Here is a 16,303-nt window from a genome sequence, read left to right as displayed (position 1 = left end):
TAGAAGCAGAAGTTCAGATTTTTCTGATTTGTCAAGTTGACCATCTTGTTTCAGTGTGATAGAAATATTAGGAATTTCCAAAACTGGATTATGACTGAAACTAAACCTGTCAATGTGTCAAATCATGAATGAGGAATGTTGCATTTAACTGTGTCTTCTCTAGAGTTATCCAAAAGGGATTAAAAAAGTACCTTGTTCACAACCATCCCAGAATAATACTACATAATACGGAGTCTATACAGCCTCTAGAGAAGCTCTGGCTATCTGCTTGTTTACCTAAATAATGGTGCAATGATACTAGTAAAGTATGTGTATGTAACAGGGACTTCTTGGTATTGTAAGAAGGAAGCAAACATGTTTTGGTCTACATCTACATAAATTTTGGTCTATATTTGGCTGGATGGATATGGTTTACATACAACTGGTGTGAAGCATGTTAGTTTGCATCAGGATGGGTTTTCAGTGACTTGGAATTCAGCCTCTGCCAGACTGGAATGGGATTTGAGAGGTGCAAGCTGGGGTTGTAGAGTAAGTAGGTAGGTGAGTTGGAGGAGGTGGATGTGTTTCCTCTTCGTGTAACGAGCAGAATGTTTGGAGGCTGCCATGCTTTCAAGTTTAAGACTTGGTTGCACCTAGTAATATTTACTTGAAGAATTAGGGTTTCCAGCCTCACTGAGAAAAGATGAAGCCAATTCTAATCTAAGTAGTTTTTATTTTAGAAAGGGAGACAAAGGCTTCTTCCCAGTAACTTGAAAACAGAATATAGTACAAAGTAAGATCACAGGTGGGAGGATGCCTGGTAAGTGATCCATTTGGTGAGGTTGTTCTCAGAAGACTCCTGGGAATAAGTTTGGATATTTATTTTCTTTAGTATGAGCTGAATTTGGTTACATCAGCTTTCTTTTCAACCTTTCAAGGAAGCTATCTGTCATATACTTCTCTTTTCCTAGGCGAGAAGATACAATTTTATTACTACTGCAATGGTTTCTCTCTCTTTTCCTTTTCTGCACAAAGACTGGGAATTATTATCATTCATATTATCATCATTATTATCACATCCTAGTATCTAGATCTGTATTAATATCTTTTGCAATTATTTAACTGGATCTGTCTAGTTGGGCAAACTGGATTTACTTGTTCATATAGTCATGGGGTTTATTTTGTGTTTTTGGTGGGAGGCATGAAAGGACGGCCTAAAAGAGACTCTATTTATTGGATTATGGCCCAAGCAGAAGATGTAGCTTGAAATGATGTTTTCCTAGGAAACAGTTATACATAATGCCAAGATGGGGTAATTCTCCCCTGTTCCATGTGGCCTTCCCAGGCTGACCCAGAGTGTACAGAAGATACTCACTAGTTTTGCCAACACCAGAAAATGAGGTTATTACTATTGTTATCTTCATCAACTACAAAGCTATCTGGAATCTTGACATGCTTTTGCTGTGACTCATTTCTGAGTAGGAATACCCTTCCTGGTTAATAATTTATGTATCTTTTACTTATCTTGGCAAGTGGAGAAGTGTTTATGAAATTCTCTTAACTGTAAATTCCCAGAGAGGAGAATTCTCTATTTGCTACCATTGTCTTACAGTGTGTGTAACTGAGTGTGTGATGATTTTGGGATAATGGTGGTACTGTTGATAATTTAGGAGAAGAAAAATGTTGCTTTTTCTTGAGTTATTTTGCACAAAGAATCAGTGTGGTGCCTGAAGTTTCTAATTTGGAATTTTCCTTTGTTAACATTTATATTTAGTTGAATCTGACGTTGAATAGATTCAATCCAGTCTTTCTCACTTAGAAACTTTTTGTGGTTTCTACTTGAGGGACAATCCAATTTCTCACTTTAGATCCAACCCGAAGTTGATACCAATCTGGGTAGTTATTTATAGAGAGTACAGAAAAAATGGTAGCCAATGCAGATTTTTTTTTCCTGGGAGATTACAAGGACATTTTACGGATACTTCCCTATCCTTCTGAAACAAGTGCAATCTTATTCTACACACCATTCAATCATTTGACTATTGTCCCACTCCTCCCTTCTGAAGGCCAACCTTAGTTTTTACAGTTTGAGTATCATGTCATGTTGCCTAATGACAAAGCATTGGGGGAGTTATTTTCTAAATAATGTAAAGCAGTGAAAATAATAAAAATCCATGTTGTCACACATCAAGATGATAACAGTGGATTAATCATAAATATGACAGACATTGTACTTTATCTCAGCTGACTTAGGTTACTGCCTTTGTACTTTCACTGTGTTGTGGTGAAAGACTTGGACCTTAGTTCTTGTGTCAGATCTCTGACATCACCAAACTGGGCTGTAGATGCTGAGGTACTTCTTGGCTATCACCCATTAACTCCTTGCACCTCAGACTTCAGTTGGGGTAGGAAAGGGAAGCTGCAAGCATCATCAGGCAGAAGCTCTGCTCATGGGAACGACCTCACCACCACCCTGACTGTATATTCTTGTGCAAAGTTCTAGGTCAGTGAGTTATACCACTGGGCATTAATGAAGGGGTGAAGGGGTGAGGGTAGAGCAGAGGGCAGGGAGAGCATACTGGTGAGATTAGATATCTTTCTGTAGGTGTGCCCAGTGAAGCTCAGGGAAGGAGGGTCATGTTGAAAAAAATTTGGAAAGAATGTGTTCTAAGTAAGGAGGGAAAGTCCATGTGAGGGCTATGTTAATGCCAGCAAAATGTGCATTTGTAGGGAATTATTTGTCCTGTTCAAGCTGGAGACACAGAAAAAGTTATTAGTAGGAGTAAATTGTAAAACAACAGTGAAAAAGATTTAGAAATACAATCTTATAATATTATAAGTTTGGATTTAGTAGAGAGCAGAAAAATGCAAGTTTGGTTGGAAGTGTGTGTGTGTGTGTGTGTGTGTGTGTGTGTGTGTGTTTAAGACTTGAGAAAAATGTCTTTTTCCAGAAGGAGGGTAGAGAGAACTCACACTTCAGTTATCTGGTGCATGTACTGATCAGGAAGAATGTGATTTAGGGTTTTGTTCTACTTTAAGGACAGCACTCTGATGGCTACTGGGTGAATCTGAGTGAGAGCTGAGAGGATATCATTGTTTAGAGTTACTAATTTTATGGACCAGGAGGGTGGACCAGGGAGTATGGCAGGAGGCTGGCCCTGGATATGAAGTATTTGTAAACCATAAGAATCTACTAGGTAGGGATCTAGTGTAGACAAAGTGCCAAGTGTCTAAGTGATTTCCTGTCAGCTTAATTGAATTGAGGGCTAGGTTAGTGATCCCCAAATATATGAAACCAATGATTTCAGTTAAAATCTTACATTCATTATTCATTTTTATTCAATATCCATGATTAAACCTAGGATCCTTGGAGGCTGCTCTGTCATTCCCCTGTTTCTGGACATATTTGGATTTTCCTACTTCTGAAACTAAAATAGAAAGACAAACCTTTATCTTCTTTGTTGATCTTCCTATGCTAATACCATGTACATAATACCCACTATTCCTTATCTCATGCCCATAATAACTTTAAAAAATAGTGAGGAGATCCAAAAATATACAAAGAGTCTGTACCAATGCCTGATGCCTTTGTGCTCATGTTCGACATTGCTCTAGGTGCTGTGAGCTCAGAGCTGGTCACAGACATGGGTTACATTAGGGAACACTAATGCCCATTTTTATATTATACTAGGTCAGGTCTCTGGTTGTCAACAATAACCAAGACAGAATAATCAATCTGATATCGCTGAAGTCATTTTTTTCCAGCACCACCCTGACATTTCAGGTCTGGAATCGAGTTAATCACATTTTAGAGTTACTGGCAAACTGACATTTTTCTAGTACTGGTTCTTCTGGTTTAAGGATGAAGAGGAGATTGCCATTATCTGACAAATATTTACATTTTGCTCCCCTTTGGCAGCCAAATCTGGGAGCAAATGGCCAAGTGAATTAGAAAGAATAAAACGATGTTTTGTTAAACCATCTCCTGGAACCATCTGTCTTCCTACCCTCCTTTATCCCATTTGGGACAGTCCTGTTTTACAGATGTTTCCCAATGGTGTATGCTGGTGTATGCTGGCCATCAATGATAGCTGAGGTTTGGGAAGGCCAAGACTGGTGGTGTTAGGTTGTCAGGGAAATTGCAACCATCTTTCTGCCATTGGGCTCCCATTTTAGAAAATGTCCACTCGCCACCCCCATCTTCCTTTGCACAATGAGAACCAAGGTTTCATTTTCTTCTCTAGCACTCCCTAAGTGAACTGAAGGTGGTTTATTTCTTATTAAGAATGAGGTTGTAACTAGAAAATATTTGGAATAGAATGATCAAAGAATAGGATGATTGAAGAAATCTCAGGAGAGTGACTTATATTTGGCCTCTAGAGATATATTACCTATATTTCCACTAAAAGCCAAGCAAAAGGGAATGGACTAATGTTGTGGGCAGGAATTACAACTAGCTGTAAAATCATCTCTAGGAAACTACTGAATTAGGTATAGGGATGCTTCAGAATCTTTCTTGGCATCTACAAGGATGGCCTGAAGACATTTTTACCCTAGATTAGGTTTGATTTTAGCAGGACATGGTTTAGATGGAGCTTTCAGGTTTAATGATCCCAGTGCTTCTAACTCTGGCCCATCAACATCTACTTGGGAAGAAAGTGGATACATCAGCATAGGGTGACCTGGGCACAAAGATAAGAACTGGCTCAAATACTCCTTTACTAACCATGTCAGTCTTGACTCTTTGTGGAGGTAGGGTGCTGCAAGAGAAAAATTATGGTCTTTGAAGTAACAAAGAACCAAATTCAAATTCAAGCTTTTCTACATACTGGGTATGTGAGCCTGGGACTGTTGCCCAACCTCTCAGTCTGTAAGGTGGAATAATAATTATTATTTCATTGGGTTGTTATGAGGATTAAATAAAATAGCATATGTGCATTACTTGCAGCTCAACAAAAACTGGGTCTCTTTGGTCCCCCTCAATGTTTCCCTAAATCTTGTACATATACCTGGTACTCCTATTTTCCAGATACCATTTTTCTCTGCTTCCTGAACCTGTACGTGTTTCCCAATGACTCTAGATTTGAAGTCTAGGGCCCTGGTTTATTCGTTTGTTTTCATCCCACAAAATGGCAGTAAGGATATGGAATTTTTAAAACTGTGCTAACATGAGCCATTTTTGGTGCTCCAGGCATTTTTACTGCTGACAATTTTGGTTATAAATAAAAACCAAGAGAGTTCTATCTTCCCACCCACTCCTCTGATCTAAAGTTCCTGATTTGGGGCTGGATCATTCAGGATGGGATTCAGCTCCAGTCAAGTGTAATGCCAAGCTTCTTTATAAAGGGCATTCAGGGAAAAATAATGAGGATATCTTTTCTCTTTCCAAAAAAAAAATCCTACTTCTTGGAGTCTTAAGATGTAATAGTCAATCAACATACCTATATATTCATTTTCTATGTCTTAAATGTCTCTTTTGGTTGCTTGGTACAAATATGAGCAGATCCTTGTCTGAGTAGTGAGAATTGGAGGTAGGAGTGTGGAATTCAGAAGGAGGAAATGTATGGATCCTGTCCCTTCTGGAAGCTTTTAGGCATTAAAGGAATTTAAATGACAAACCCAGGATACCAGCTAACAGAGGGGAAAATTAGTTTCAGCTAAGTGTCAGGATGGGCACTAAGTTCTGGCAGGCAGATAGGAAGGGTTTGGAGATGGGGACCAGTCAGGATGGCTTAGGACTGTGGGTGGAAAGGTTGTAAAATAGAGTTGGGAAGAGCCAGAAGGTCAAGACTGGACAGAAAGGAGTGAGGAGGGTATCCTTGGCAGGGAAGGTACTTACTCAGGCCAGAGGCTCATCCCAGGAAGGGTAAGTCAGGATGTGAGAAGCTGAGTTAGGAAAGGGGTCTGAAGGAAGGGGGAGAATTAGGGTGGGATTCTGACAGCTGGGTCAGAGGGTCTGGACTGAATATGAACTATTGGAATAATTGCAGATTATTTCACAGAGAAAGGGCATTTTTGGACATGGCATTTGAGGATGATGTTTCTCTGTGTTGTTATAAACTTGATTTGTGGTAGGCTCTTTCAGGATTCCCAGTCATGGATTTGCCTTCTTTTCTGTAAGTTTGCTTGTTCATCTGTTTGTTCTGCCTGCTTCTGTTGGAGTCATAAAATATGATTATTTAATTCCCAGATGTTTTGTTCTTTGGGTTGGTTCTCTGGTATCTTCATATTTTGTCTGTAGCCCACTGTCCCTCATCTTCAGTAAAAGTGAAAAAGCACAAGGACCACCCTGCACAACAAAGTTGAGGGGAACAGAAATTATCAAAAGCCTTACCCCTCTCCCACCCTACCATTCAGGTGGTCCTCCTCTGGGATTCTGGCTCATGGTCCACTGATGGACTTCAGGAGAGTGTAGGACATTATTTCAGGGTGGCCAACATCAGAGGGCTCTGTGATTCAACAAATGTTAAGAACCACTGTTGTGTCTTTCTTGGGAGGTAGGTGACTGTGGATGGTTCCCCAGAGAGACAAACATGGTACAAACATCCTTAGTGCTCAGTAATGAGCCTCCAGAGACAGATGAAGGAGATGAAGGAGAAAGAGGATTTGGGAAAAGGGAAATGGGTTCAGAGGGAACTGGTGGGAGGGGTGCCCCATCTTCCCTTGTTCTCCAGCCTCTTTCTAGCAGGCATTCCTTCTCTGTATTCTCTATACCTGATAATTACAGATTTTGATCCTCCTTCAGTATAAATCTGTTGAGTGCCTGCCATTTATCAGGTTCTGAACCAGTTCCTCTCACAACATCACCTCATGCAATTCCTTTGTTGAACCTGAAGTGCACAGTGTGGAGTCCACCCTTCCTCAGTCATGGCTGTTTGCACCATTGCTTTCTGTAAGGCCCTGTATCAATGCATGTTATCTCCCCTTTCATCTGGATCTCTATTATCATTTCCCACCTTTAGTGAAGGCACTTGCTTTAGTGTATTTAACAAATACCATTCTGGTCCATGCTCTACATGTGCATTTAGATACATTCATCCACTCAACACACAATATTGACTATGTGTCAGGTACAGTTGTAGATGCATGGAATATAGCCAGAAGCAAAAAAAAATGTGTTTCATGGGGCTTATATTCTTTTAGAGTGAAACATCATGGCCAAATAACTAAAACATATACTACCTTAAATTGTGATAAGTGCTGGGAGGGGGGAAGGACAGAGGAATAAGATATGTTGTGGGTAGATGGGGGGATTGAATTTTTTATGGAGTAATTGATGAAAGCTGAGCTATACGTATGCTATGTCATCAAATGCAGTAAGGAAGCATCCATGTGGATATCTGGGTCCCAAGTGGTACAGTTATAGGGGACAGCCAATACAAAAGCCCTGATGTAAGGTCTTACCTTGTATGTTAGGAGGCCAGAATGGTTAGAGGCCAGAGGTTAGAAAAAAATAACTGAAAAGAGAGAGAAGCGGAGGCTGAGAGTTACCAACATCAGTGACAAATACTCTTGGACTTTGTAGTCCATTGTAAATGCAGACTTTGGCTTCTAATCTGAATGGAAATGGAAACCTGTGGGAGACTGTGATTAGAGGAATGATGTAACATTTTTAACAGATATATATATATATATATATATATATATATATATATATCCTTGACAAATATATGACATTTTTTTGCCTGTTTTTAAATGTAGATAAATGGCATTGTGCTATACATCTCATATGCTTCAATTACATTACCTAACATTGTTTCTGAGATTTACCCATGTTGCTGCTTGTAAATCTACTTTATTATTCCTGACTGTTGTGTAGTATTTCATTGTGTGCATATGGCACATTTTACTTATATATTCCACTAGTAACAGATACTGGCATAGCTCCAACTTCTTGCTACCACCGTAGTACTGTGATGAACATGCTCGTATGGGCCTCCTTATGGATTCAGGAGAGTTTCCTTGGAGTGTTTACCCCGGTGAAGGATTGTGGGGTAGGAGGGTGTGTGCATCTTAATTCCACCAAGGCTGTGCTTCAGGATAGTGGCCCCAGTTACACTGCCCTAAGGAGTGCATCATGATTTATATTTTCTCATCCAATTTTCATGTTGATCCAGCAAGGGAAGTGAAGTTAATTTTTCTTGTGGATGAGGAAACTGAAGCTTAAGCAAATTATGCTCGTTTGTATAGTGAAGTAGAAGAGCCAGCACTCAAATCCAAAATTTCTGATATAATATTCATTGTTCTTACCAATACAGTGCTGACCACTGCCTCTTCTGGAAATAAGATGAGGCAACCACAGGGAAAGATTTTATTACTATTACTATTATTATTATTATTATTATTATAATTATATTTGAGCCTCACATATTTTTATATCTGGTCGAACTTAGTAAGCCTAGGACAGCATACAGTTTAGCACCAGCATGTATGAGAGTGTCTAATTAGAGTCCTTAGCATTTCAAGTAAAATTAAACGGAAAAAAAAAAGTTTTCCTTCGTTCATGATGGCTATCAAACAGGCTTGAGTTTCAATGGATGATGTTGATGCCAGTTATTTAGAAAGGCTGATTGTTTTTCAATGTTTGGGGACTTTAGATAAGAATCCAACATTAAATATTAGGTAAATTATATTATATTATATTATGTACATATTGTATGCTAGGCACTGAGCTAAGCACTTTATAGGCATCATTTCTCTTACACCTCACAAGTACCCTATGAAGTAGTTACTTTTACTCCCATTTGACTGTTGTAGAAACTAAGTCCCTGATAGGTGAACTAATTTGTCCAGAGTTATCAGGTGTGAGGTTGAGTTGCAAGTTGAGTTGCAAGTTTGAGCAGAGCTTTACTCCTGCAGAGCTTTACCCCGAACTACTAAACTGTACCACCTTCTTGTGAAGGAAGCTTTTAAAATCTCTTGTTGAAATTTAGGACAATGTCTTGTCAGCTGGGGTGGTTTAGACCAGTCATGGGAAGTACAGTATTAGTTGGGCAAGAGTGTCTAGAGAGGATCTGAAGTTTGAAAATGTCCCCGGGTGTCTTCATTATGCCTCCCTGTGTCCCCCAAACTGAGAACCTCTGTGTTAGGACATCCCATCTATATTATAAGGCCTGAGTGTGATGCCTTCAAAAAAGTAGGTAATCTCTAACTGGACGTGGGTGGTTGGTTGCCTGTAACCCCCAGCTGTCTTTTATTTTTAAAACAGTGTCCTCAAAGCCAAGCATTCATTATCACCAATGTGTGGCTCATCACCGGTGGTTTTCTCTCCACACCTTTTGTTTTGATTGTCATCTGCAAGGAATAAAGTACCATTTATATGTTTACCTGAGCCAGGTTTATAAAGGTTGCTTGACTACAAAGTATGTATTTCAAAGTCAAGTAGACAGGAATTCTGCATTATGTGCTCTTTTGGGTTTCTCTTCTCTGTTTGTACATTTGTTCAACAAATACTTATTAAGCACCTAAGTCACAGTCTGATGGAGGAGAAAGGCAGTTGATTGGAATTTTGCTACATTAAGATAAATGGCACGTGGGATAATCCCGGTGCTATGAGAGCACATAAAAAGGGCGGCATAAGTGTCAGGGGAGGCTTTCTGAAACAGCAACTTTTGAGTCGAGAACTGAAAGACAAGTGGGGGTTAGCTATGTGAAGGGGCCTAGAAACCATTAGAGGCAGGAAGGTAGGGTGAGTATAGAATTTCACAGCTGGAGCAGGAACTGGGCAGGGGATGAGGCTGGAAGAATCAGCACAGATCAGACGATGAAAGAAGGATTATGAAGGAAGGACAGTGGGAACCACTGAAGGGTTTAAAGCCTGGGGGTGGGTGGGGGACACACCAGTCACATTTATAGTGTAGAAAAGTTCCATGAGTGAAGAATTTACTCCTTATCTATCTTATCTATCTCATATGCTTGTTGGTAAATCACAACATTGGAACTGGTGGGTGGAAAATAAAGAGTCTAGATGGATTTGTAGACAGAAGGTCTGACTCATAACCCAAGGTTCCTTTTAAGCATCTAAAAGGAACACTTTTCAAATATGACTTGTTCCTTCCTTCTTTAAAAACATCTGTCAACCTTTTCTAAAATTCTCTCAAAACCAAAGCCTGAGTTGAGAGGAGAGTGGAGCTGCAAACTTTGTTTTCTATGTTCTCCACTATGCACTTCTGGGGTATTGCTGTGAATTGTTCACCCAAAACCTTGCTCCCCTTGAAGAGGGGCTTATTTGAATAGCAGCCAGGGAAGAGGAGGAAGGAGGAACCACATGCAGGGCTTGTTGACATATTCAGAAAATAGTTTGAGACAGTTAAAAATAACTCCTGTAGGGGCACCTGGGTGGCTCAGTTGGTTGAGAGTCTGTCTCTTAATCTTGGCTCAGATCTTAATCTCAACACTTTGCAAGCCCCATGTTGGGCCCCACACAGACACTGGACATGGAGACAACTTGAAAAACAAAAACAAAAACAAACAAGCAAACAAAAATTCCTTGTGCAAAATTAATAGGGATTTACAAGTGAGTGTTTTAATATAAGCTCACAGAGCAGGGGAGGGTCTCCCAGCAGCTGGCAGCTGACATCGCAGATGGCTGGTGCAGGGTGTTTACATAGCACAAGGTGAGCAGAAGTGAGCTCACCTTCTCTCCTGGAATCCAGAGAGGGAGAAGACAGAAGGAATTGTGTTGGTTGAGCTACTGAGCTAGGAGACTTATTTCTTTTCTCGCTGCCCACTGCACTCTCATAACTGTGGGCATGAAAGTTGTAGTTAATTTTTGTCTGGTTGCTTTGGGTGAGGTTTCTTGAATGTCAGGATTCATAAAATGGCTTTTCTAGTTTTGCAGGGCCTGATCTCACAACCATGAAATCATGACCTGAGACAAATTCAAGAGTCAGACACTTAACTGACTGAGCCATCCAGGCCACCCAATAAATAAACATTTTAAAAAATGATTCTGTAATTGTAACAAAGCCCTCTAGTCTGTGAATTAATGTGTCTTAACTCATGCTTAAGCACTACACCAATGTCTCATGTGTAAATTATTGCACAACAAATTCATACCTTGCTTTGTGTCTTACAGCTTAATTAGTACATGGAACTACATGCTAGTGGAAACCAATTGGATTGTATCATGTAGTTCATTAAAAAAAGCATGTTGGGAGATATTTTGCACTTTTTGGGGGGGAAAGCAAAGTTGATTTTTCTATGATGTCCTTTGCTATCAGTTTCTGTGACATTTGGGCTGCAAAAAGTGAAATGAAACTTCTGAACTTTGGTTTATTGTTTGAGCATTATTGTTCATTAAATACTTATTGTTTACTAGGCATTATGGAGGGATAACACATACCTAATGAAGTATGAAGCAGCAGATTTGAAGCCTGAGCAACAGAAGTCAGCATCCCCAACCCAACTAGGCTTAACTAGCCTCACGGAATCTAATCTGAGACTCTTGGATTTCTGGGCTTGCTACAGTGCTGACCCTAGAATCCTCTTCAACTCCAGCCACAATGCTATGTCAGGCATTTCACAGATTTGGTCAAAAGCTGATACGCAGACGTATCCTGCAGCAAGACATGGCTGAAGCTGCCCCTACCAGAAGCCTGAACACTCTGGATTTAGTGGCCCTGGGTTTGGGTCACACAGTGGGTGTAGGTGTGTATGTCCTGGCTTGTGAGGTGGCCAGCAATCAAGCAGGACCATCCACTATGATCTGCTTTTTGATGGCCGGTCTATCTTCTGTGTTGGCCGGGCTGTGTTTTGCAGAGTTTGGTGCCCGGGTTCCTTATTCTGGCTCTGCATATCTCTACAGTTATGTCACTGTAGGTGAACTCTGGGCTTTCATCACTGGCTGGAACCTCATTCTGTTTTTTGTTGCTGGTACAGCCATCGTGTCCTGTGCCTGGACCTTAGTTTTTGACAACCTCCCTGGGAATGAGATCTCTCAGACCCTGCGTGAGAGCATCTCACCCCATGTTCCCCATGTTTTTGTAGAATATCTGGACTTTTTTGTTGTGGGCCTTGTGTTGTTATTCATTGGATTGCTGACTTTGAGGAATAGTGAGATTTTCCTTGTTACCAAAGTGTTCACACTGCTGAAAATTTTGGTTCTTGTTTTTTTCATCACCTCTGGCTTCATTAAGGGGGACCTGCACAACTGGAAGCTCACAGAAGCAGACTATGTAAAGGCTGGGTTCAATGACACCTCAAGCTTGGGGACTCTGGGGTCTGGAAGATTTGTGCCTTTCGGCTTTGAGGGGATTCTCCGTGGAGCAGCTACCTGTTTCTATGCATTTATTGGTTTTGACAATATTGTTACCAGAGTTGAAGAAGTCCAGAATCACCAGCGTTCCATTCCCATGGGGATTGTGATTTCACTACTCATCAGCTCTTTGATGTATTTTGGAGTCTCTGCGGCACTTACGCTTATGGTGCCTTACTACAAGATTCAACCTGGGAGCACCTTGCCTGAGGCATTTCTTCTTATTGGCTGGGCCCCTGCCTACTATGTTATAGCTTTTGGATTCCTCTGTAGTCTTTCTGCCAGCCTCTTGGGCTTTATGTTCCCCATACGTCAGGTAATACATGTGATGGTGAAGGATGGCCTCCTGTTCCCTGTCCTTGCCAGGATCCATACTGGCACATACACCCGCATTGTGGCCACTGTGATCTTTGGCATTATTGCAGCAATCATGACATTCTTTTTTGGACTCACTGATCTTGTGGACCTCAGGTCAATTGTGACCCTGCTGACTTACTCCCTGGTGGCAGTTAGTGTTCTCATCCTCCGATATCAGCCTGAGATGCAGAATGAGGGAAATAAAGCAGAGGTGCAGGAGGACAATAGACCTTCAGCAGAACAGCTGACTCTACAGGGACTATTTTTTCCATGCAGCTCCACACCTACTCCACTCTCTGGCCGGATTGTCCATGTTTGCTCCTCACTGCTTGCTCTGCTGCTCACTCTTCTTTGCCTGGTGCTGGCCCGGTGGCCAGTTCTGCTTTCTGGAGACCCACTGTGGATTTCAGTGGTTGTGGTGCTCCTGGTGCTCATCACTGGGCTCACTGGGGTCATCTGGAGACAGCCTCAGAGCTCCAGTCCCCTTTACTTTAAGGTCCCTGCTCTGCCTCTCCTCCCACTACTGAGCATCTTCATGAATATTTACCTTATGATGCAGATGACAGCTGCCACCTGGGCCCGATTTGCTGTCTGGATGCTGATTGGGTTTGCTATCTACTTCAGCTATGGAATCCAACACAGCCGGGTCGCTTAACTTTACTTAAGTTAGGGCCAAAACTGTAGACCTTGAACTCAGCAGTGTGTGTACACAGTTGGCTTGACATCATCACACCTGAATGCAGTCTGGTCCCCCTGCACAACAATAGAGAGTAGTCTTGAATACATGGAAAGCTAGGCCTCCCATAGCATATTGGTGGGGGAAAGTTAATAGAGCTTTGCATTTGTTGTGGAGTGAAGGATTTTTTTTTGTTTTTGTTTTTTTGCTTTTTTAACTTGTCTACTTTTTTTATCTATTTTTCAGTTGTGTCTATAGCTGCTTGCTGCACTTAAAACAATTTTAATTGGGACGCTTGGGTGGCTCAGTCAGTTAAGCTTCTGACTTTTGATTTTGGCTCAGATCATGATCTCACAATTTGTGGGATTGAGCCCTATGTCAGTCTCTGTGATGACAGTGAGGGGCCTGCTTAGGATTCTCTATCTCCCCCTCTCTTTGCCCCTCACTCCCTTCTCTCTGGAAAGTAAACACACATTAAAAAGCAATTATTACTAAAAGAAACTAGAGAAAGTGTTTTTGTTATCTTAAGGTAAATATGTAGCAAGGAAAACACTGGATCATATGGCAGTCCTATTTTGAATTAGTTGCAGAACAAACATACTGTTTTCCACAGTGGCTACACCTATTTACATTCCACCAACAGTGTATGAAGTTTCCTTTTTCTCCACATCCTTGCCAACACTTGTTATTTCTTATCTTTTTGATTTTTCCTATTCTTACAGGTATAAAGTGATATCGCATTATGGTTTTAACATCCATTTTCCTGATGTTTAGCAATGGTGAGCATCTTTTCATGTGTCTACTGACCATCTGTATGTCTACCAATAGACGTTGGGAAAATATGTATTTAGGTCCTCTGCCCATTTTTAAATTGGATTATTTGTTTTCATTGTGCACAGTTGTGTAAGTTCATTATGTATTTTAGATATTAATCCCTTTTGAGATATATTTTTGTAAATATTTTCTATCATTCATTAGGTTGCTGTTTTGTTTTGATGATGGTTTCCTTTGCTGTGCAAAAGCTTTAGTTACATGAATTTGAAAAGATATTTGTACATTTATGTTTATTGTAGTACAATTACAATAGGATAGGGTAGCAACCCAAATATCCATTGATAGACTAATGGATAAAGAAAATGTCACACACACACACACGCACACACACACACACACAGGAATATTACTAAGTAACAAAAAAATAATGAAAATATCCCATTTGTAGCAAAAAGAATAGACATAGAAGGTATAATGCTAAGTAAAATAAGTTAGTCCCAGAAAGACAAATACCATATGTTTTCAACATATGTGGGATTTAAGACATAAAACAACCAAACAAAGCAAAAAAAAAAAAAAAAAAAAAAGGCAAAACACCACACCCAAACTCTTAAATACCAATAACAAACACCAGAGCAGAGGTGGGTGGCATGGGTGAAATAGATAAAAGGAATTAAGTGTGTCCTTATCTTGATGCACACTGAGAAAGGTATAGAATTTTTGAATCATTATAGTCTACACCTGAGAGTTCTATAACAACACTATATGTTAATTAATATTTCAAATAAAAAATAAAAGAAACTGGAAAAAGACAAAAGAAAAGAGATGAAATGTGACCCCTGCCCTTAAGCTGATTATATTATGAGAGGCACAGCGTAGCTGTAACACAAAATAGAGTATGGTATCATAAGTAATATAAAAATAAACTGTCCTGGGAATTAAGAGGGGAGGATGATCACATGGGGTTGGCACAGGGGTAAGAGTTGATTGGTGAAATCAGAGAACAATTGGTAGAGGAATAGCATTTGAGTTGGCTCTCTCCAAGAACAGATAGGATTTTGCATATATGGGTAGAAGGGAGAGATTGTAGGCAGAGAGATGGACACAAGGAAAAGCACAAGAAAAGAAAACAGTGTTCAGAGCAAACTGAGCAGGCTGTGTAGCTTGACCCTTTGCTGTTAGAGGGGCAACAGAACATGCATAAGTGGATTGGAGCCAGAGCATTCCTCTGAGCAGAAAGGACTTTGGATTTGAACTCACCACCCTGCTGAAAATCCCTGGGGTTTGTTCTTCTACTTAGTGATAGCTGAATTATTGGACTTGAAAATTTATCTACTGTTGTCTTCTTGGGTCCACCTGCTCAGAAAGTGCATGGCTGAGAGCCAAGTGTCCTTGGTCTTGTTTCTACCACTAACTAGTAATGTGACCTTGATCAAACTTCTCAGTTCCCTCAGTGCTCTGCTTATTTATCTGAACATGAGAGTCAGAACTGATCATTTCTAAAGTTCCACTCATTTAAAAAATTCTAGGATTTCCTCTGGGGCTGTGTCCTGTTGTTCTCCCAAATAGGTCTCTATTGCATGCACTCTGAACCTTCACTTTGGCCACTTTTAAGTACAGCTCATTGTTGGAGCTGTAGAGGTCCAATAAATAATATCCCCTTTTCTATTCCTATGTTTGGAACTAATGGATTATCAAGACATAGAGACAGATGATTAAACCATCAGCTTTAGATCTTAGCCTAATTGGCTTACAAATCCTGAATCACTAGACAGACTTACTCCTCATCATGAGTAGTGTTGAACACTGCCTGCCTCCCATCACAGGAGGGATTTTATTAGATTTTCGAATCTGATTTTATTAGATTTTCATGTATGAGCAGGTTGGAATGCACGTGTCCTTTAGACAGGTTGGGGCTGAATAAAAAGGAAAGCCAACAAAAGATTGGAAAGGGCTGAGATGGGCATGTTCACTGCTGTCTCTTCAACTCACCAAAGTCATAGTGAGAGAAGGGGGTTGGAGAAAGACCAGGAATACTTAGTGGTGTTCAAATTTCAGCAGGTGCCACCTCACCTGGAGGGCTTGTGACAAGAGATTGCTGGGCTCTGCCCCTGGTGTTTGTATTTCAACAGGTCTGGGTGGGGCCCAGAACTTGTACTTCTAACAAGTTTCCAGGTGATGCTGATACTGCTGGTCCAAAGACATCACTTTGAAAACCAAAGTTCCAGCTGAAGCATCTTCACATGTAAAGTTGAAACAAG

The 16,303-nt window shown here is 40.5% G+C and overlaps 1 long non-coding RNA gene and 1 pseudogene across 6 annotated transcripts in view; both read left to right on the top strand.

The window, feature by feature from the left end:
• LOC132694626 (cationic amino acid transporter 3 pseudogene) overlaps nucleotides 1-13,982 on the top strand; it is a 156,495-nt pseudogene extending 142,513 nt beyond the window's left edge. For all 5 annotated transcript variants that reach the window (XR_014137931.1, XR_014137929.1, XR_014137927.1 and 2 more), the window contains one exon: nucleotides 11,300-13,982. The product of XR_014137931.1 is annotated as a cationic amino acid transporter 3 pseudogene, transcript variant X5 (transcript). The remainder of the gene's footprint in view (nucleotides 1-11,299) is intronic.
• Nucleotides 1-16,303, top strand: part of LOC145715613 (uncharacterized) — a 338,798-nt gene that overhangs the window by 249,682 nt on the left and 72,813 nt on the right. The window lies entirely within an intron of this gene.

The sequence above is a fragment of the Panthera onca genome, chromosome B4 (genome assembly GCF_046562875.1).
Source record: "Panthera onca isolate mPanOnc1 chromosome B4, mPanOnc1 haplotype 2, whole genome shotgun sequence".
Taxonomy (NCBI): domain Eukaryota; kingdom Metazoa; phylum Chordata; class Mammalia; order Carnivora; family Felidae; genus Panthera; species Panthera onca.
The sequence above is the reverse complement of the archived record's forward strand: the minus strand, read 5'-3'. Positions and strand labels throughout refer to the sequence as shown.